General features: G+C 40.1%; 1 long non-coding RNA gene across 3 annotated transcripts in view; it reads left to right on the top strand.

Moving 5' to 3' along the window:
* LOC113628264 (uncharacterized) overlaps window positions 1-21,300 on the top strand; it is a 71,842-nt gene that overhangs the window by 10,862 nt on the left and 39,680 nt on the right. The window contains exons 5-6 of one of the 3 annotated variants that reach the window (XR_003435958.1): window positions 11,703-11,711; window positions 12,206-12,216. The exons of the other annotated variants lie outside the window; for them this stretch is intronic. This is a non-coding gene — a long non-coding RNA (uncharacterized LOC113628264). Of the gene's footprint in view, window positions 1-11,702; window positions 11,712-12,205; window positions 12,217-21,300 lie in introns of those variants that run through there. 3 annotated transcript variants of the gene reach the window in all.

The following is a 21,300-nucleotide window of genomic DNA, read 5'->3' as shown; positions in this document are numbered from 1 at the left end:
ATCCGGGCACAGTGTACACACCCCGTGCTGATATCCGAAGACCCTAATCCTAATCTTTTCCCTTCGCTGATTTCCTGATTGAGCTCAGACCAGTCACTTCAAGTGTCCCCATCATCTCAAGGGCTCTTCTTGGCCAAGTTGCATTGACTTGAATCCTTTCTCAATCACTTAATAGCTGTGTAACTTTGGGCAAGTTACTTAACCTTCTTACCTTTGTATTCTTATCTGGAAAAGGAGGATAATCATAGTTTCAGGTTCATAGGACTATGGTGAAAGATAAGAATGTAAAATACTGTTTGGACCATAGGAAGTCCTCCATAAATATGAACCATTGTTATTAGCTCTGATTCACTGTTTCCTCGTGTAGAACAGGAGAGGGTCAGAGGAGGTGACCTAATGAATTCTTTCAGTACATCCTCAGGAAAACCATCATTTAGGGTGCAGCTAATAACCCAGCCTCCCCAAATCTCTGTAGCTACAAAGAGTCCCCGTCAGAACTTATTTTCATCCACCCTGCTGCTGGTCAGTCACTTGGGCCTTATTGCTTTCTATTTTACATGCAGTTCTAACAACCATGTTTATCTGATTTCTCAGAGTACAGCAAGTTGGAAGCCCAAATTAGGAAGGAGAAAGAATATTGGCAGAAAAACACCTTGTATGCAAGGGTGATTGCAAACAATCTGACATCAGGAGTAAACCATTATATGGGGCTTCCCTGGTGGCGCAGTGGTTGGGAGTCCGCCAGCTGATGCAAGGGCCGCGGGTTCGTGCCCCGGTCCGGGAAGATCCCACATGCCGCGGAGCGGCTGGGCTCGTGAGCCATGGCCGCTGAGCCTGCAGGTCCGGAGCCTGTGCTCCGCAACGGGAGAGGCCACAGCAGTGAGAGGCCCGCGTACCGCAAAAAAAAAAAAAAAAGAAGAGTAAACCATTATGATCACAGAATGAAGTACACTAACGCCACCAAGATTTCAAGTCATTTAAAATGTTTGGATCACATTTAGTGAACTGGTCAAGGTAGCCACCAATTTTAGAACTATTTCTAGCCAAATTATTAGCATTTTCCAGGCTTGGGGATGAGCAGTTTTCTGATCATTTTCCTTCTGGGCAGAAGGTCACTGGTTATCGTTGAAGCCTTGCCCCAGCTTTTCTGGCCCTCTTGCATCTCTCCTGGTCTGGCAGCTCCAGAACCACGGTGGAGGTGGTATGGCTGTCCAGAACTGTTTTTGTCTCCCAACGGGGAGTTGGACTAAGGGTGAGAGCGTTTGGGGCCAGGTGATCAGCACAAGCTTTCCTGTGAAGCCTGACTTCAAACTCCAGTCACATGTGCTTTCCTACATTTTCATCTACAGTAGTGATTTCTTCCCTTGGCTCTCACATCCTCTGGCTCTTTTTCCAACCAAGAAAGTAATGGGTTCAGAAATTAGGACTCAAGCAGACCTCAATGAGGTTTCAATCCTGCCTCTGCCACCTGCCAGCTATGCAACTTTGGGCAAAACATTTTCACTTCTCTGCACATCTTCATCAAATCTATAAAATGTGAAGAATAATAAGAACCCCAGGGATGTTGAAGAGAATAAGTGAGGTCCTAGAGGCAGAGCACAGGACCTGGTACAGCTTGAGGTGCGTCAGCCATTCTGATGCCCGTTTCAACTGCATCTAGGACTTTAATGGCTCTTACTCAACCATAATTTATCACATCCCATTGGAGCATAATAGGTGAAGTATAGGTTTGGAGCCAGAGAGACCTGGATTGGAATCCCCTTCCCTCATCTGCCATCTGTGTGACCGTGGGTGGATTATGAAGGCTTTCCAAGGTTTGCCTCCCCTGCCCTGACCTATATATTGGGGATACCACCACTTACCCACAAGATTTTTTGATGAGATTCAGATAACATATTTAATTATATTATCTTACTTCATAATGGCCCCAAAGCCCAAGAGTAGCAATGTTGGCAATTTGGATATGCCAAAGAGAAGCTGGAAAGTGTTTCCTTTAAGTGAAAAGATGAAAGCTCTCAATAAGGAAAGAAAAATATACACTGAGGTCAACCATAAGAATGAATCTTCTATCTGTGAAATTGTGAAAAGGGAAAGAGAAATTTCTGTTGGTTTTGCCATCCCATCCCAAACTGCAAAAGTTATGACCACAGGGCATGATGCGCTTAGTAAATAGGAAAAAGGCATTACATTTGTACACGAAGATATTTTGAGAGAGAGACCACATTTACATAATTTTATTACAGTGTGTTGTTATACTCGTTCTATTTTATTATGTTACTGTTGTTCATGTCTTACTGTGCCTAATTTATAAATTTAACTTTATCATAGGTATATATGTAAGAAAGAAACATAGTATATAAAGGATTTGGTACTACCCACAGTCTCAGGCATCCACGGAGTCTTGGAACTTACCCCTACCGTGGAGAAGGGGGGGGCCACTGCACATGAAAATATGCTTAGAACTTATCCCCACAGCCAATAAAGATTCATCATATTATCAACATATCAAGAAATAAATGTCTTTCTTCAGAATTACTACTTGCCAGCTACAGTCGAAAGACTTTATATAACTCAAGTCAAAAATCTTTTATTACCCTGTATTATGTGACCCAGATCTGTTAGAAGAAAAAAAAATAGAGTAGTGTTTTAAAGGAACAATTCCTCAAATTGGCTATTCTCAGATTTTAATTTCACTTCATGCTGGAGTTGAAAGAAATCCTTCCTTCTTTAGAGTCTGCCTGTGTTCTGGAAGTGGAAATTACCTCTTCCATGGAGTCAAAAGGATCGGACATTTATACATATGGCTGCCTCTTTGACTCCATTTACTTGCAAAAGAGCACCTGACTCAGTTTCGTCGAGTGATAGGGAAACCTTTGTCTCGCTGGGAAGTGTTTTCCTTTCAAAGAAGTACCACCAGCCACGACCGCTCCCGTGGACCCACGAACTGTGTTTCCTGATGCACATCTCAGGACCCAGGACAGATAACGCATTTTCCTTTTCACTGCTCAGAACTCATTCATCAGGATTAGATGTTTTGGGTACATCTTGAACATTACATAATCATGTGTCAGTACAGAAGCTTTTAGCTTCTCGTCACCATTCACGCTAAGCCATCCTCAATGTTGTAATATCATTGATATCACTAAGAGATAACGCAAAGGTGTCTACTGGCTATATAATTTGCCAGACGTTAATAGAGACTGGAGTGATCAGTAAACATGTACAGCATTTTTTGTCATCTTTTCCTGATAGTGGTTTCGATAAGATTTTAAATAACTTCAGGCTTAGATTCCTTAAATACTGGTGTTTGTTTATGGGTTTGTTTCTTAGTTTGTTTTAAACAAGTGACTTAAGCTGCTGGGTGTGCTAAGTTTCTGTAGCTAGATGCCAAAGTCTTCCTAAGCTTTGTGACTTTATGGTCAGCTTTTGACATTTGCTTTCCCTTGATGGAAAAGTTGCCAATTTCAATGTATTGCTCCTTGGTCCCAGTGAGTGTAAGGAGAGCTAACCTCAAGGAAATTCTCAGGGAAGTCCCAAGAAAAGTCTGAAGTCTGTGCCTCCATTAGCAGATAAAATAGTTTCCAAACATCTTCGGTAAATTGCTTTTTGAAAACCTTAGTGATAATAGAAACTAGCACATCCATTCAATAGTAAACTTTCATTGGTACTTAAAGGAAGTTGATCTCACCCAGAACCTGAAGGTTTTCCCAAACTGTGATTAGGAAAGTGAACCAAAGTGACCAATTTGACCAAATTAATCAATTAGTGCAGTGGCATTTCAGAAGTCTTTCACTGAATTGAACGGCTAATTTTTAAACTAGGCTGATAAAATAATTCAGGGAAAAAAAACTTTATTGACTCTCTTAGATGGATATTTCAAAAGCCACTACCATCTGGCCCACTTGACCTCTACAAGGTTTTCAACATGGCATTGTTGTATAAACCACCTATTCCCGCCAACCTGGTCCACTGACTGCCAAGAATGTCTTCCCCTTCCCCACCCTTTGCCTTTGTCTCCACTGTGTCCTGGCCCGAGGTGCTATCCCTTTTCTCTCTGCTCACCTCCTAAGCTAAATTTAAGTCATGCTTCCTCCATGGCGTTTTTACAAGTGGCTTCTTCTCCGAAGCCCCCCAGAGATCTGATCATTCATTCCACACGTTTTAAAATCTCTTGGATTACTGCAATTACTGTGTATCTCTATTACTACTTAATTGACCTGGCATTTCTATTTTATATGTCTCAAGTAGGTTTCCAGTTTCCAGAGATGTCCTCTGTGTCTTTATGTCTGTCCAGTGCCTTACGTGTTGCCTTGCATGTGATCGATGTTGATTGTACTAGGTAATCTGGATCGTTTCACTGATCTACTGAAATCATTTAATCTGAATACACAGATAGAGGCAGGGACTGTTAGGGAGTAGTTGTAAAGATTATAATCAGGGACTTCCCTGGTGGTGCAGTGGTTAAGAGTCCTGCCAATGCAGGGGACACGGGTTCGAGCCCTGGTCCGGGAAGATCCCACATGCCGCGGAGCAACTAAGCCCGTGTGCCACAACTACTGAAGCCGGTGTACCTAGAGGCCGTGCTCCGCAACAAGAGAAGCCACCGCAATGAGAAGCCCACGCACCGCAACGAAGAGTAGCCCCAGCTCACCGCAGCTAGAGAAAGCCCGCGTGCAACAATGAAGACCCAACGCAGCCAAAAATTAATTAACTAATTAATTTTTTAAAAAGATTATAATCATATTTGTGACCCAGTCACCTGAAATTGATCTCTAAATCTGCCACGTACTTGTCTAAGACAAGTCACTTCACCTACCTTAGCTTCAGTTGTCTCATGTGTAAAACTGAAAGAATAATAACAACTCTCTTACCTATTTCACTAGATTGACTGTGAGAGTCAAATGATGTAACATCTTTCAAGGTGTTTGTACAAAGGTAATTACCTTATGAATATGAATGTCCATTGTTAGGCAAAGGAAACACGACCTTTGGAAATCCCATATCAAATCTAGTGAAGAAGTCCTAAAATGATCAAGACTGCTGTTCTTTTAAGGTAGTTTGTGATCCATGTTAAACAGTGCTGTAGATCAGATGGTTTTTCTCACTTTACAGATGAAAGTTGGAAGTTACCTAGAAGCTAACGATTGAAGTGAAATTAATGACAGCACCAAAATGGAATGCCTTCACTGTTCTAGTCAGTAGGTTTGGGCCTGATGTTCGCTACTACTTCCTTTTAAATTTTTCCTTAAGCGCCACTAACACTCTGATTCTTAGGGATTCACATAAAACAACACACTGAAAATATTAAGCTCTCTCCTCCATAGCTCCTGCATGAGCATAAATAACATCTCTGAATCCATAATTTGGTTCCATATCTCTTCCAAGTTTTCCCATATCCTTCCCATAGTCCGCAAAGCCATGTGCCTTTTTTTCATAACTTGAGATCTTTACTGTCTTAATTGCTAACTTTTTTTTTTGAGACAGTTCCATTCGGATGGCCCCTAAGAATCTCAGGTTTCAGAAAACCAAAACTAAACTTGTCATCTCTTCCTTTCTCATGCCTCCCATCCTGAAACCTACAACTCTTCCCATGTTGTCTATCTCAGGATGTGTGTGACCATCCACACGGTGGCCAAAACCCAAAACCTGGAAGTCACCCTTGGCCTCACTCTTCCACAAGATGAACTACTTCCTGCTAATTCTGTCTCCTTTCCATCTCATTGAACCATGCACCTCCATACCCAAGACCTTGAGTTAGCCCACCCATTGCTTAGATGACTTCCACAGTCTTTTAACTACGCTGCCCAAATTCAGTTCTGCGTCGCTCCAATTCATGGTCCATTCTGCAACCAGAGTAATTTCTTTAAGATGCAAAGTTAATGCTATCCCTCCCTGGTTTACAATCTTTCACCGACTCCCCGTTTCCATCTGCAAGGAAGATGTAAGATGAACCACACATACAAACCCCTTCCCACGGCAGCCAGGGCCTCCCTCACCTAGGTCACCCCCTCTGCTGCCTTCAAGCCTCAACTTAGAATAAGGTCTCCTGAGAGAATTCCCTATTTACTCTCTTCTGAAAAGTGGTTAGCACCCTACACTTAGCCCGATTGAACCTTCTCCCACTCTCTTGTAATTGCCTTCTGCTTGCCTGTACACTCCTGTAGCTTGAAATCTCCTTCAGGAAAGGACCAATTTTTCATCATGGTGTCTCAGTTACCCCTGCTTCCAAGTACCATCTATGGTGCCTGGTATATAATATGCACTCAATAAATTGAAAAAAAAAAAAAACCAACTACCTTTCCCTTCCTCTGTGCATACTTTTCTTCATCCTGAAGTATTTGCCCCTTCTGCTATGTTGGATATTATGAATCATGTTTATTTCAGGAAATCTTCCTAAGGGAATCTACTCTGGGCAGTCCTTACTCTGCATCCCTTCTCAATGTAGTTGTTAAATGGATGTGCAATAGTTTCACTTTTGGGAATGTTGTAGATAAATATTGTGAAGTTGAGGCATGTGTATATACTGTCTCCCAACTTCAGCTCTGAACTCCTTGGGTAAGCACTGCTCTTCTTAAATCTTCAATTACCCCTGACCCTTGTGCATTCACTAGCAGTCAAATGATGCTCAAAAAGTCTACGTAGGATGTATCATCATCTCTCCAGTGTTCACATCCTAACCTCCTGTGAATTATGGTTCATTATGCATCTTTCTCCCTTCACTCTCATGTAACAGGGACAGACTGTCATTATATTTCCATCTAGCAAGGAGCTGGAATGTTTACTGACAGGAAGCAGAGTGGAATATGCCCTACCAAGAACCAATCAGGACTTTATGACCAAAGATGTTCTGGCTCCCTAATCTGGGGCTCCTTCTTTTAAGTGGGACGAGTCATTTTCAACACTTTAGTTTTTTCATCTCTTAGGAGAAGGACTTGAAAGATTCCTACTAGCTCCATACAAGGGTGTATTACAAAAGTAATTATCGACAAAACAGATGACTAATCTGACAGTCAGTCATGAGCGTCAAAATGGATTGCACCAGAATAGACAAAAATCTCTTTAATATGTTTGAAACAAGTTTTGAAAGAAAGAGGATAAAAAGGATAGAGCTAGAGCATCAGATATTTCAGTTTTAGATTCATACAGCCTGTGGCCCTTAGCATGAATTTTCTTAGGTAATGTCATTCCAATGCTTCCTACATAGAAGAAATTTGAATGGCACTCACCAAACTAGCACAGTCTTCCAAGAAAGAGGAAGGACCTAGAATCAAATAGAAAACAAATATTCAAGCAATCATGAAAACTTTTGAAGAAAATATATGACATTGTCCTATTTGGATTAAAATACATATTCAATTAATTTGTTTAAACTATTCTACACAAAATCTCTGGTCACTGAGGTAACATATGTATGAGAAAAGAGGTAGTAAGAAGATAAGGAAGTTGATCTGAAAAATCTATAATGTTAACTCCATTTTCGTTTGATTTCATACAGATAGTCACTTCCTTCACCACAACATCAGATGGTGTGGTTTGTGTTCCAAATGTTCTTTTGTTCAAACAGAGCTATCTACGTTAACATCAGAATTGTCATTGCCACAAAGAGATTGTTTATCTTACTTTAGTAATAATATTTGAGTATAATGCGGCTAATAAAAATGTGTGGGGATACCTATAAATATAAATATAATTTAGGGAAAGAACTTTTCAGGATATATTTCTTTAATTACAAGCTGAAGTATTTACAAATTTTAAAAATCACTAGAACCTTACCAATCCTCAATCACTTTGATCGCCCTTATTTTCATACATTTGTAAGTAACAACGGTCCTGTTATCTTCATTTTTAACCTACGTAGTATTCATTTATTCTGTAATATTGTAGTTAACTTACAAATTTCCTAATTTGAAGGTTTTTTGGATAAGGTCGTATATATAGTGCTGCTATGAATATCTCTACTCAAATTTCTCTTTTGTGTACATGCCTGACAATCAGACGACTGGCTCTAGGTCTAGAAAAACGTATATCTCTTATTACATCATTTCAGGTTTGTGGCCAGCAAGATTAATGCAATTTATAAATGCCACCAATGGCCGTCATATAATCATGTACCTTTCCCTGTAGTCCAGGCTTCACTGATTTTTTAAAATTATATTCCTCTGTTTGCCTGGGTTAATTGGCATATGACAATATCTAAAATTTGGATAATATTCACGTATTTTTCTATTGATGAGACTGTATATCGTTCACCGTGATCCTTTACTGCTTCATCCATGCAATGGAACTCTACAGACCATAGCTGTGTGCCAAGTGCTGTGTCAAGACTGAAGCTCATGAAGCTGAACAGAATGCCGTCTGTGCTCTCAGCACAGATCGTAACGAGGGACACGAATCTAAACATAAAGCCACGGCAAAAAAATATGTTATATCCATACAATGGAATACTATCTAGCAATAAAAAGAAATGTACTATTGACACAGTTCAAAAGCTTGACGTGAGGTGAACGAAGGCAGACTCAAAAAGCTGTATACTGTATGATTCCATTTATGTGATATTCTGGAAAAGGCAAAACTATATTAACCAAAACACATCAGTGGTCACCAGGGAGTGGAGGAGAAGAAGAGATTATCTAGAAGGTGCTAGGCGATAGAATTCTTCTGTATCTTGACTATGGGGATGATTGCATGACTCCATATATTTTCAACGCAAAAGGAGCTATACACCTAAGAAGGATGACTTTTACCAAACATAAATGACAGTTTCAATGGTGATAAGTAAAGCAATTTAATTTGATAAGAGTGAAGGTTCTCAGGTCAGGCTGCTGGAGTTTGTATTTCTTCCACCTTCCTTCCTTATTACATCACTCTAGGCAATTATTTAAACTCTCTGTGCTGCAACTTTCTGATCTTTAAAATGGGTGTGTTTTAGCGCCTACTTCCTGAGGTTGTTAGGAAAGATAATGCAAAGTCTCTGGAATATCATAAGAGCTCAATAGATTTTGTGGTTTTTGTCCTATTTGAGTGCTGCAATACACATCGTGCCATGGAAAATGGGAAAATGGGGGGAAAAAAGCCAATTCATGAAACAAGGGATACAAATGCTCACTAGTCATAGAAAGATAACTTTGGCTTAACTACTAGTCTGAAAAATAAATATTAAATATAAACATCATTTTTGTTTACAAAATAAGCAAAATTTTTCTTTTTCTATCTTTATTTTTTTAAGTGAGACCCAGAGTTGAGGCAGATCTCTTGAAGCAAGTACTGTTATGTTACTAGTAGACAAGGAAATGTCATTATAGAAAGCAACTTTATAGAAAGCAATTTGACATACGTAGCAAGGGTAGGAAAGTATTAAAACCCTTCAAGCCAATCATTTTACTTTAAAAATTATGTCCTAAAAAAGTATCAGTAAAGCAAAGAAGGATTCATGTACAAGGTCAATTATTGTGATATATTTACAAAAGGAAAAAAATAGCAACTTCCCATTAGAGAAAAGGTTAAATAAAGTTTGATATATGTATACTGTTAAGTAACCACAGAAAGTATGATTGGGGAAATTACTACATGGGCATAGAAACAAATGCAGCCAAAACACACAGTTTTTGGAAGGGTCAGAATCTGGCTCTTGAGGAAAAATAGAAGTTTCTCAGATGGGAAAAATGGGGAATTACATTCCAAGCAGAAGGAATATAATGTGTGGAGAGGCTAAAAGCTTAAAAACACTTATTGTGGCCTGGAAAAGCCAAATACTTCAGAATGATTAGAGCATAGAGTTTGAAGGAAGAAATGATAAGATACAAAACAAAAAACCAGCCACTACCAGTCTTTACAAGATCTATATAAGAATGTCTACATGTGTATAACTGAGTCGCTTTGCTGTACAGCAGAGATTGCCACCACACTGTAAATCTATACTTCAATTAAAAAAATAAAATTAAGATCTATACGTCATGCTAATAAGCCCAGACTCTATTTTGCAACTGCAAACCATTAGAGCTTTTTTAAGAGAAGCCTTAACACAACTGTTTTACTTTAGAAAACCAACTCTGGTTAGTAGGACCATCTCACTTTTCTCTTTTGGATATTTACCAAATGGAATAAGATATTTTAAAATTAGCTTATTTAAAAATGAATACCAGGGGATGTCTCCCAAGTTCAGTACCCTATATAGGTTATTATAAGTACAGCAAGGTTCACAGTGATTTAAAACCTCTCCCTGTGGACTCCCAAGTGCTCGTTGAATCCATTATTTTCATAGGAAGACAAGTCCTTATTGCCATCATTGTTTTTTGTTGTTTGGGTTGGACTGTTTTCTAACAAAGGCTGCTTCCCTCTACTTGGATCTGTTTTTCTACCTTCTGATCTGCTTTTCCCCTCTTTTGGAATGCAGTTTAGTTCCTGGGTATTTTTAAATCTTGTTTTTATTATTATTTTTTTAACTCTTAATAGGGTAATCAGCTAAAGCTTGTGCCATCTGGAGTCCTAAACCAACATTCCAGTTATGATGAGCCATTCCCCTTGGCTTTTCAATCTGTGAATCATCATTTTGCAAGATAGCAGCCGCTGCTTCTAAATCGTAATCAAGGCGCAGAGTGGTTACACCCTGAACAAAATATCGTCTCCTTGGCCCAATTTTTGTCAGGAGGCGTTGCAGAAGCTCATTAAGACACTTGAGTCAAAGATCCAGCTGAATCATTCTGAACCTCCACCCAGTTCACCTTTTCCCTCTGGTAACAGTTAATTACATTTTTCTCTTTTCCCACTCCCACCTCCACCAACATCCAATCACGTGTTCTACACGGCCACACACACTCACTCTGATTTTACAAGCTCATCTAAGCTTCGCTTGGTTGGCACTCAGAGGAGAGAGATAAGAAATAAAATATCTATAGCTTTTCTACTGAGTACCTGGAAGCAGAAAAAAAAAAAAAAGAAACCTAAAACTAAAAAAGTAGTCCCCAAAGTCATGTAGCTTAATCTTAAACAGCATTCGCTCTTCGATTTCATATTTTACTTCTTAATAAAAAGAATGTAAGGCAAATACTTTACAGGACAATATTCAAGGGATAGTGTGCGACCTTATTAATGATTCAAGTAATTAACATAGCTTGCATTATGAGATCCAGTCTAAGTGTAGAATCAGTGAATCTTAGAACGGCAAGGGTATGCACAGAAAGTGCCTGGGCTCTGCAGTTCATCAGACTGGGTTTGAAGCCAACTCTCTCACCAGCTGTGTGGCGTGAAATAAGTTACTCAACCTTGCAGAACCACGATTTCATCTATTGGACTAAAACCTATCTCAGAGGGCTGCTGTCTGGATTCACTGTGATAATATACTCCATGCTAAGCAGAATGACACTACTTGGGAGGTAATAAGGCAGCGTTAACAAACAGCCTGATAACACTTACCATTCTAGGCATTCCCTCTAAATCAGCTCACTTAATCCTCTCAACGACCTCAAAGTGACATACTACCATTATGCCTACTTTACAGTCAGGGAAACTGAGGCACAGAAAGGTGAATTTCTTTATGCAGCATCATGACAATAAGAAGTGGTTATAAATTGGATTTGAACCCAGAATCCATGCATTTAACCGTCAGGACTCTGACACAATTCCCTTATCTCCTTAAAGATTAAGAAGAGGGTTAACTGACAAAAATTCAGAGCCAGCTTGAAGGTTAGTAATTGAGTCGCAAGCTAGGACCTGTAAACCTGTCTCCCAATTGCATTCTGGTGTAATTTCCCTAAGAAACAAAACACAGAATAAACCACTGGACAAATACAGATTGTGGGTTTTGAGAAAGAAACTAGAATGTTTCACTACTGCTTTGTGATAATGTCCAGTTAAGTGACTAATTAGCTAGTAATGCCCTGTTTTGAAACAGTCATGTCAGGGCCTTACCTGCTTAAGGGTCAGATTCATAAATGCTCTAGAAAGGTCCTGTCCTGGGAGCTCTTAGGAGGAAATCAGCTTTGCTGCTAACACTTTGGTCTACCTTCTCTTCACCGTATGCCACATCCCCTTCTTTCTTCCTGGTGTCCCCTCCTCCTAGACCCCAGTCCCCTCAGGCACACTCTCTGCTGATGAAGTAATGAATTCCTAAAGGAAGAATGACAGTCAATCAAGTTGGTATGGCCCAGATGGACACCCTAAAAGTCACCTCTTAGAAACAGCTTCCCACCCCTCTCCCATAAGCCAGCCCACTTCCTTCGGTGTAATTTGCAGACCCAAGCAAAGCCTTCTAAGCCTCCTAGCCTTTTGGGGTCATGAACAGACTTACCGAGCCATGCTTCAGTCTCCAAATCCACAGGGATTTTCCCACACCCACCCAAACCATGGAGCTCAAAGCCAGGGGCAGAGAGGCTAGAGCCAGCAGTAACTGAAGAGATGGGAGGTGTAGATTCGTTATCTGTGTCTCACCAGCTCCTGACCCAAGGAAACCATTCCAGCTCTGATAAGGGAAGGGGCAAGGCAGGCTGAGGAGATGCGCGAAGACCGCTTTCCTTAACTGGACTCATCAGTGGTGGGCCTACTAGGTGTTAGAAGATCAATTAATATCTATCATAAGTAGCATGATAAGGGTAATATTTAACAAACATTTGTTTGAGCACTTACCATGTACCAGACATTCTTCTAAACTCCTTCATGGAGTATCTCATTTAAGAGCTCAGTCCTCTGAGGACTGAGTTGGTACTCAGTTGGTACTATCATTCCCATTTTACAGATGTGGAAAGTGAGGTGAGGAAGAGTCAAACCATCTTTTCCCGGCTTGCACAGCAAGTAAGGGATACAAACCGAGCAGCCTGAAGTCAAAGCCCTTGCTCTAAATTCCTTTATCACGAATAATCAAAAAGCAGAGTTGGCAAGTTTTGTACGTGAAGATCCAGATAATAACTTTTATTTATTTCATTCGGGTTTTTCCACAAGATCTTACAGAAAAACCCGAATGGGCTTTTTGGCCAACCCAATAGTTTCTGCCACAGCAACTCAGCTCTGCCGTTCTAACCCCAAAGCAGCTTAGACAACACCTAAACCAATGGGCTTTGCTGTGTTCCAGCCAAACTGTATTTATGGACACCGAAATTTGCATTTCATACTATTTTCATGAGTCATAAAACATTCTTCTTTTGATTTTGTTTTCTCCCAACCATTTAAAAATGTACAAACCATTCTTATGTCACAGGCCATATGAAAACAGGCTGCAGGTCAGATCTGGCCCATCAATGCCTTGCTAACCCTCGATCAAAGAGATGAAAAACAATTAAAACAAAGACATTTGGAAAGAAATTGGAATCGTGATGTTATTTTTTCGGCCATTTTCACATTGTATTTATTTCAGTCTCAAAAGCACTGTCTGTCGTTCGTCTTTATATCACTTGAATGAAATGTAGTTCAGCTCCAGAATCTAGTTCAGCCTCCGTGTTGAGCAAGCTGTGTGGCCTTGGGCAGTTCACTCAACCCTAAGCCACAGCTTCCTCATTGTAATAACAGTAGTTATCTCACAGGGTTGGTGCTGTAGGCATTCAGTCAACTAATGCATGCTAAGCAATTACCCCAACTCCCAGCACACTGTAAACTCTCAATAAATGTTCACTCTTAGGACTACTGGCATTATTATTATTATTAACACTGCTATTATCCACAACACCATCACCCCAGGTAAAAACATTAAAATACCACATCTCCTAAAGTTCACCTCTGCAATTCTCTATGGACTGACTCTCTACCTCAGAGGTGAATTAAAAGCCCTTTAAATACCCTCCCCACTCTCCTCACTATACTATCACCCTCCCCACTCTCCCCACTATACTATCACGCTATTGATTCCACACACAGCCCCCAGAAAAAAAATTTCCACCTTACTCCATATTCTTACCGTTCCAGAAAACAGAAGATCTCATATGCACAGCACCTAACAGAATTCTTGCTGTCCCTCTCCAGAACGCTCTCCTACGGTACCTTGGTACATTCTAATCTGCAGTAGGCACCGATAAGTCACTCGCCGTCTTTAGCATTTTGGTGATTGTTTGCAATACTTCTTCTGTGGGTCACAAGAAGAGCAAGGAGATAGTAAAACCTTCATAAAGAACCTCTGTGAATTAGAACAACCCCACGTTTATCTTATTTAATCAGGTCATATGTATGTGGAATGTCACTTAGCTTTTCTGCTTTATTTATTTATTTTTAATTTATTTTATTGAGGTATAGTTGGTTTACAATGTTGTGTTTGTTTCTGGTGTACAGCAAAGTGATTCAGTTTTATATATATATACACATATATATATTCTTTTTCATGTTCTTTTCCATTATGGCTTATTACAGGATATTAAATATAGTTCCCTGTGTTATACAGTAGGACCTTGTTGTTTATCCATCCTATATATAATAATTTGCAGAGAGACTTTCAAGATGGCAGAAGAATAAGACGTGGAGATCACCTCTTTCCCCACAAAGACATCAGAAATACATGTACATGTGGAACAACTCCTACAGGACACCTACTGAACGCTGGCAGAAGAACTCAGACGTCCCAAAAGGCAAGAAACTCCCCACGTACCTGGGTACGGCAAAAGAAAAAAGAAAAAACAGAGACGAAAGAATGGGGACGGGACCTGCACCAGTGGGAGGGAGCTGTGAAGGAGGAAAGGTTTCCACACACTAGGAAGCCCCTTCGCAGGCGGAGACTGCGGGTGGTGGAGGCGGGGGGAGCTTCGGAGCCGCGGAGGAGTGCACAGCAACAGGGGTGCGGAGGGCAAAGCGGAGAGATTCCCGCACAGACGATCGAAGCCGACCGGCACTCACCAGCCCGAGAGGCTTGTCTGCTCACCCGCCGGAGTGGGCGGGGCTGGGAGCTGAGGCTCGGGCTTCAGTCGGATCCCAGGGAGAGGACTGGGGTTGGCTGCGTGAACACAGCCTGAAGGGGGCTAGTGCGCCACACCCGGAGGGAGTCCGGGAGAAAGTCTGGAGCTGCCAAAAAGGCAAGAGACTTTTTCTTCCCTCTTTGTTTTGTGGTGCACGAGGAGAGGGGATTAACAGCGCTGCTTAAAGGAGCTCCAGAGATGGGCGCGAGCCATGGCTCTCAGCGGGGACCCCAGAGATGAGACCTTAAGGCTGCTGCTGCCGCCCCCAAGAAGCCTGTGTGCAAGCACAGGTCACTCTCCACACCTCCCCTCCGGGGGGGCCTGTGCAGCCTGCCACCACCAGGGTCCTGTGATCCAGGGACAACTTACCCGGGAGAACGCACAGCGCTCCTCAGGCTGGAGCAACGTCACACCGGCCTCTGCCGCCGCACGCTCGCCCCGCACTCCGTGCCCCTCCCTCCCCCCACCTGAGTGAGCCACAGCCCCCGAATCAGCTGCTACTTTAACCCCGTCCTGTCTGAGTGAAGAACAGACGCCCTCAGGTGACCTACACGCAGAGGCGGGGCCAAATCCAAAGGTGAACCCCAGGAGCTGTGCGAACAAAGAAGAGAAAGGGAAATCTCTCCCAGCAGCCTCAGAAGCAGCGGATTAAATCTCCACAATCAACTTGATGTACCCTGCATCTGTGGAATACTTGAATAGACAACGAATCATCCCAAATTGAGGAGGTGGACTTTGGGAGAAACAATATATATATATATTCTTCCCTTTTTCTCTTTTTGTGAGTGTGTATGTGTGTGCTTCTTTGTGTGATTTTGTCTGTATAGCTTTTTTTTTACCATTTCTCCTAGGGTTCTGTCTGTCGTTTTGTTGTTGTTGTTGTTTCTTTCTTTTTAGTATAGTTTTTAGCGCTTGTTATCATTGGTGGATTTGTTTTGTGGTTTGGTTGCTCTCTTCTTTCTTTTTTTATTACTTTTTTATTTTTAATAATTAGTTTTATTTTTATTTTAATAACTTTATTTTATTTTTTTCTTTCTTTCTTTTTTTCCTCCCTTTTCTTCTGAGCCGTGTGGCTGACAGGGTCTTAGTGCTCTGGCAGGGTGTCAGACCTGAGCCCATGTGGTTGGAGAGCTGAGCTCAGGACATTGGTCCACCAGAGACCTCCCAGCTCCACATAATATCACACGATGTAAGCTTTCCCAGAGATCTCCATCTCAATGCTAAGTAAGACCCAACTCCACTCAACGACCAGCAAGCTACAGTGCTGGACACCCTATGCCAAACAACTAGCAGACAGGAACACAACCCCACCCATTAGCAGAGAGGCTGCCTAAAATCATAATAAGGCCACAGACACCCCAAAACAACCACCAGACGTGGACCTGCCCACCAGAAAGACAAGATCCAGCCTCATCCACCAGAACAGAGGCACTAGTCCCCTCCACCAGGAAGCCTACACACCCACTGAATCAACCTTAGCCACTGGGGGAAGACACCAAAAACAATGGGAACTACAAACCTGCAGCCTGCGAAAAGGAGACCCCAAAGACAGTAAGATAAGCAAAATGAGAAGACAGAGAAACATACAGCAGATGAAGGAGCAAGGTAAAAACCCACCAGACCAAACAAATGAAGAGGAAATAGGCAGTCTACCTGAAAACAGAATTCAGAATAATGATAGTAAAGATGATCCAAAATCTTGGAAATAGAATGGAGAAAATAAAAGAAACGTTTAACAAGGACCTAGAAGAACTAAAGAGCAAACAAACAGCGATGAACAACACAATAAATGAAATTAAAACTTCTCTAGAAGGACTCAGTAGCAGAATAACTGAGGCAGAAGAACGGATAAGGGACCTGGAAGATAAAATAGTGGAAATAACTACTGCAGAGCAGAAAAAAGAAAGAAAAGAATTGAGGACAGTCTCAGAGACCTCTGGGACAACATTAAATGCACCAACATTCGAATTATAGGGGTCCCTGAAGAAGAGAAAAATAAAGGGACTGAGAAAATACTTGAAGAGATTATAATTGGAAACTTCCCTAATATGGGGAAGGAAATAGTTAATCAAGTCCAGGAAGCAGAGAGTCCCATACAGGATAAATCCAAGGAGAAACACTCCAAGACACATATTAATCAAACTATCAAAAATTAAATACAAAGAAAAAAATATTAAAAGCAGCAGGGGGAAAATTACATACAAGGGAATCCCCATAAGGTTAATAGCTGATCTTTCAGCAGAAACTCTGCAAGCCAGAAGGCAGTGGTAGGACATATTTAAAGCGATGAAAGGGAAAAACCTACAACCAAGATTACTTTACCCAGCAAGGATCTCATTCAGATTCGATGGAGAAATTAAAACCTTTACAGACAAGCAAAAGCTAAGAGAATTCAGCACCACCAAACCAGCTTTACAACAAATGCTAAAGAAACTTCTCTAGGCAGGAAACACAAGAGAAGGAAAAGACCTACAATGACAAACCCAAAACAATTAAGAAAACGGTAATAGGAACATATATATCAATAATTACCTTAAATATAAATGGCTTAAATGCTCCAACTAAAAGACACAGGCTCACTGAATGGATACAAAAACAAGACCCATATATATGCTGTCTACAAGAGACCCACTTCACACCTAGGGACACATACAGACTGAAAGTGAGGGGATCGAAAAAGATATTCCATGCAGATGGAAATCAAAAGAAAGCTGGAGTAGCAATTCTCATATCAGACAAAATATACTTTAAAATAAAGACTATTACAAGAGACAAAGAAGGACACTACATAATGATCAAGGGATCAATTCAAGAAGAAGATATAACAATTGTAAATATTTATGCATCCAACATAGGAGCACCTCAATACATAAGGCAAATGCTAACAGCCATAAAAGGGGAAATCGACAGTAACATGATCGTAGTAGGGGACTTTAACACCCCACTTTCACCAATGGACAGATCATCCAAAATGAAAATAAATAAGGAAACACAAACTTTAAAAGATACACTAAAGAAGATGGACTTAATTGATATTTATAAGACATTCCCCAAAACAACAGATTACACTTTCTTCTCAAGTGCTCATGGAACATTCTCCAGGGGATAGATCATATCTGGGTCACAAATCAGCCTAGGGAAATTTAAGAAAATTGAAATCGCATCAAGTATCTTTTCTGACCACAACACTATGAGACTAGATACCAATTACAGGAAAAAATCTGTAAAAAATACAAACACATGGAGGCTAAACAATACACTACTTAATAACCAAGAAATCACTGAAGAAATCAAAGAGGAAATCAAAAAATACCTAAAAACAAATGACAATGAAAACACAATGACCCAAAGCCTATGGGATGCAGCAAAAGCAGTTCTAAGAGGGAAGTTTATAGCAACACAATCCTACCTCAAGAAACAAGAAACATCTCAAATAAACAACCTAACCTTACACCTAAAACACTTAGAGAAAGAAGAACAAAACACCCCCCAAAGTTAGCAGAAGGAAAGAAATCATAAAGATCAGATCAGAAATAAATGAAAATGAAATGAAGGAAACAATAGCAAAGATCAATAAAACTAAAAGCTGGTTCTTTGAGAAGATAAACAAAACTGATCAACCATTAGCCAGACTCCTCAAGAAAAAGTGGGAGAAGACTCAAATCGATAGAAAAGAAAAAGAAGTAACAACTGACACTGCAGAAATACAAAGGATCATGAGAGATTACGACAAGCAACTCTATGCCAATAAAATGGACAGCCTGGAAGAAATGGACAATTTCTTAGAAAAGCACAACCTTCCGAGACTGAATCAGGAAGAAATAGAAAATATAAACAGACCAATCACAAGCACTGAAATTGAGACTGTGATTAAAAATCTTCCAACAAACAAAAGCCCACGACAAGACGGCTTCACAGGTGAATTCTATCAAACATTTAGAGAAGAGCTAACACCTATCCTTCTCAAACTCTTCCAAAATATAGCAGAGGGAGGAACACTCCCAAACTCATTCTATAGGATCACTATCACCCTTATACCAAAACCAGACAAACATGTCACAAAGAAAGAAAACTACAGGTCAATATCACTGATGAACATAGATGCAAAAATGCTCAACAAAATACTAACAAACAGAATCCAACAGCACATTAAAAGGATCATACAGCATGATCAAGTGGCATTTATCCCAGGAATGCAAGGATTCCTCAATATATGCAAATCAATCAACGTGATAAATCATATTAACAAATTGAAGGAGAAAAACCATATGATCCTCTCAATAGATGCAGAAAAAGCTTTCAACAAAATTCAACACCCATTTATGATAAAAACCCTCCAGAAAGTAGACATAGTGGGAACTTACCTCAATGTAATAAAGGCCAAATATGACAAACCCACAGCCAACATCATTCTCAATGGTGAAAAACTGAAACCATTTCCACTAAGATCAGAAACAAGAAAAGGTTGCCCACTCTCACTGCTATTATTCAACTTATTTTTGGAAGTTTTAGCCACAGCAATCAGAGGAGAAAAAGAAATAAAAGGAATCCAAATCAGAAAAGAAGAAGTAAAGCTGTCGCTGTTTGCAGATGACATGATACTATACATAGAGAATCCTAAAGACTCTACCAGAAAACTACTAGAGCTAATCAATGAATTTGATAAGTAGCAGGATACAAAATTAATGCACAGAAATCTCTTGCATTCCTATAAACTAATGATAAAAAATCTGAAAGAGAAATTAAGGAAACACTCCCATTTACCACTGCAACAAAAAGAATAAAATAGCTAGGAATAAACCTACCTAAGGAGACAAAAGACCTGTATGCAGAAAGCTATAAGACACTGATGAAAGAAATTAAAGATGATACAAACAGATGGAATGATATACCATGTTCTTGGATTGGAAGTATCAACATTGTGAAAATGACTATACTACACAAAGCAATCTACAGATTCAATGCAATCCCTATCAAACTACCAATGGCATTTTTCACAGAACTAGAACAAAAAATTGCACAATTTGTGTGGAAACACAAAAGTCCCCGAATAGCCAAAGCAATCTTGAGAAAGAAAAATGGAGCTGGAGGAATCAGGCTCCCTGACTTCAGACTATACTGCAAAGCTACAGTAATCAAGACAGTATGGTACTGGCACAAAAATAGAAATATAGATCAATGGAACAGGATAGAAAGCCCAGAGATAAACCCACGCAGATATGGTCACCTTATTTTTGATAAAGGAGGCAAGAATATACAATGGAGAAAAGACAGCCTCTTTTCCAGAAAACTGGACAGCTACATGTAAAAGAATGAAATTAGAACACTCCCTAACACCATACACAAAAATAAACTCAAAATAAACTTTAAATACATTTAAAGACTTAAATGTAAGGCCAGACACTATAAAACTCTTAGAGGAAAACATAGGCAGAACACTCTATGACATACATCACAGCAAGAGCTTTTATGACCCACCTCCTAGAGAAATGGAAATAAAAACAAAAATAAACAAATGGGACCTAATGAAACTTAAAAGCTTTTGCACAGGAAAGGAAACCATAAACAAGACGAAAAGACAACCCTCAAAATGGGAGAAAATATTTGCAAATGAAGCAACAGACAAAGGATTTATCTCCAAAATTTACAAGCAGCTCATGCAGCTCAATATCAAAAAACCAAAAAACCCAATCAAAAAAATGGGCAGAAGACCTAAATAGACATTTCTCCAAAGAAGATATACAGATCACCAACAAACACATGAAAGGATGTTCAACTTCACTAATCATTAGAGAAATGCAAATCAAAACTACAATGAGGTATCACCTCACACTGGTAACACTGGCCATCATAAAAAAATGTACAAACGATAAATGCTGGAAAGGGTGTGGCGAAAAGGGAACCGTCTTGCACGGTTGGTGGGAATGTAAATTGATACAGCCACTATGGAGAACAGAATGGAGTTTCCTTAAAAAAACTAATAATAGAACTACCATACAACCTAGCAATCCCACTACTGGGCATATACCCTGAGAAAACCATAATTCAAAAAGAATCATGTACCACAATGTTCACTGCAGCTCTATTTACAATAGCCAGGACATGGAAGCAACCTAAGTGTCCATTGACAGATGAATGGATAAAGAAGATGTGGCACATGTATACAATGGAATATTACTCAGCCATAAAAAGAAACAAAATTGAGTTATTTGTAGTGAGGTGGATGGACCTATAGACTGTCATACAGAGTGAAGTAAGTCAGAAAGAGAAAAACAAATACCGTATGTTAACACATATACATGGAATCTGAAAACAATATGGTTATGAAGAACCTAGGGGCAGGACAGGAATAAAGAAGCAGACGTAGAGATGGACTTGAGGACACGGGGAGGGGGAAGGGTAACCTGGGACGAAGTGAGAGAGTGGCATGTAC

Source organism: Aethalodelphis obliquidens, unplaced genomic scaffold, assembly GCF_003676395.1.
Source record: "Aethalodelphis obliquidens isolate GAN/ISIS:26980383/991018 unplaced genomic scaffold, ASM367639v1 scaffold23, whole genome shotgun sequence".
In the NCBI taxonomy this organism is placed as follows: Eukaryota; Metazoa; Chordata; class Mammalia; order Artiodactyla; family Delphinidae; genus Aethalodelphis; species Aethalodelphis obliquidens.
The sequence above is the reverse complement of the archived record's forward strand: the minus strand, read 5'-3'. Positions and strand labels throughout refer to the sequence as shown.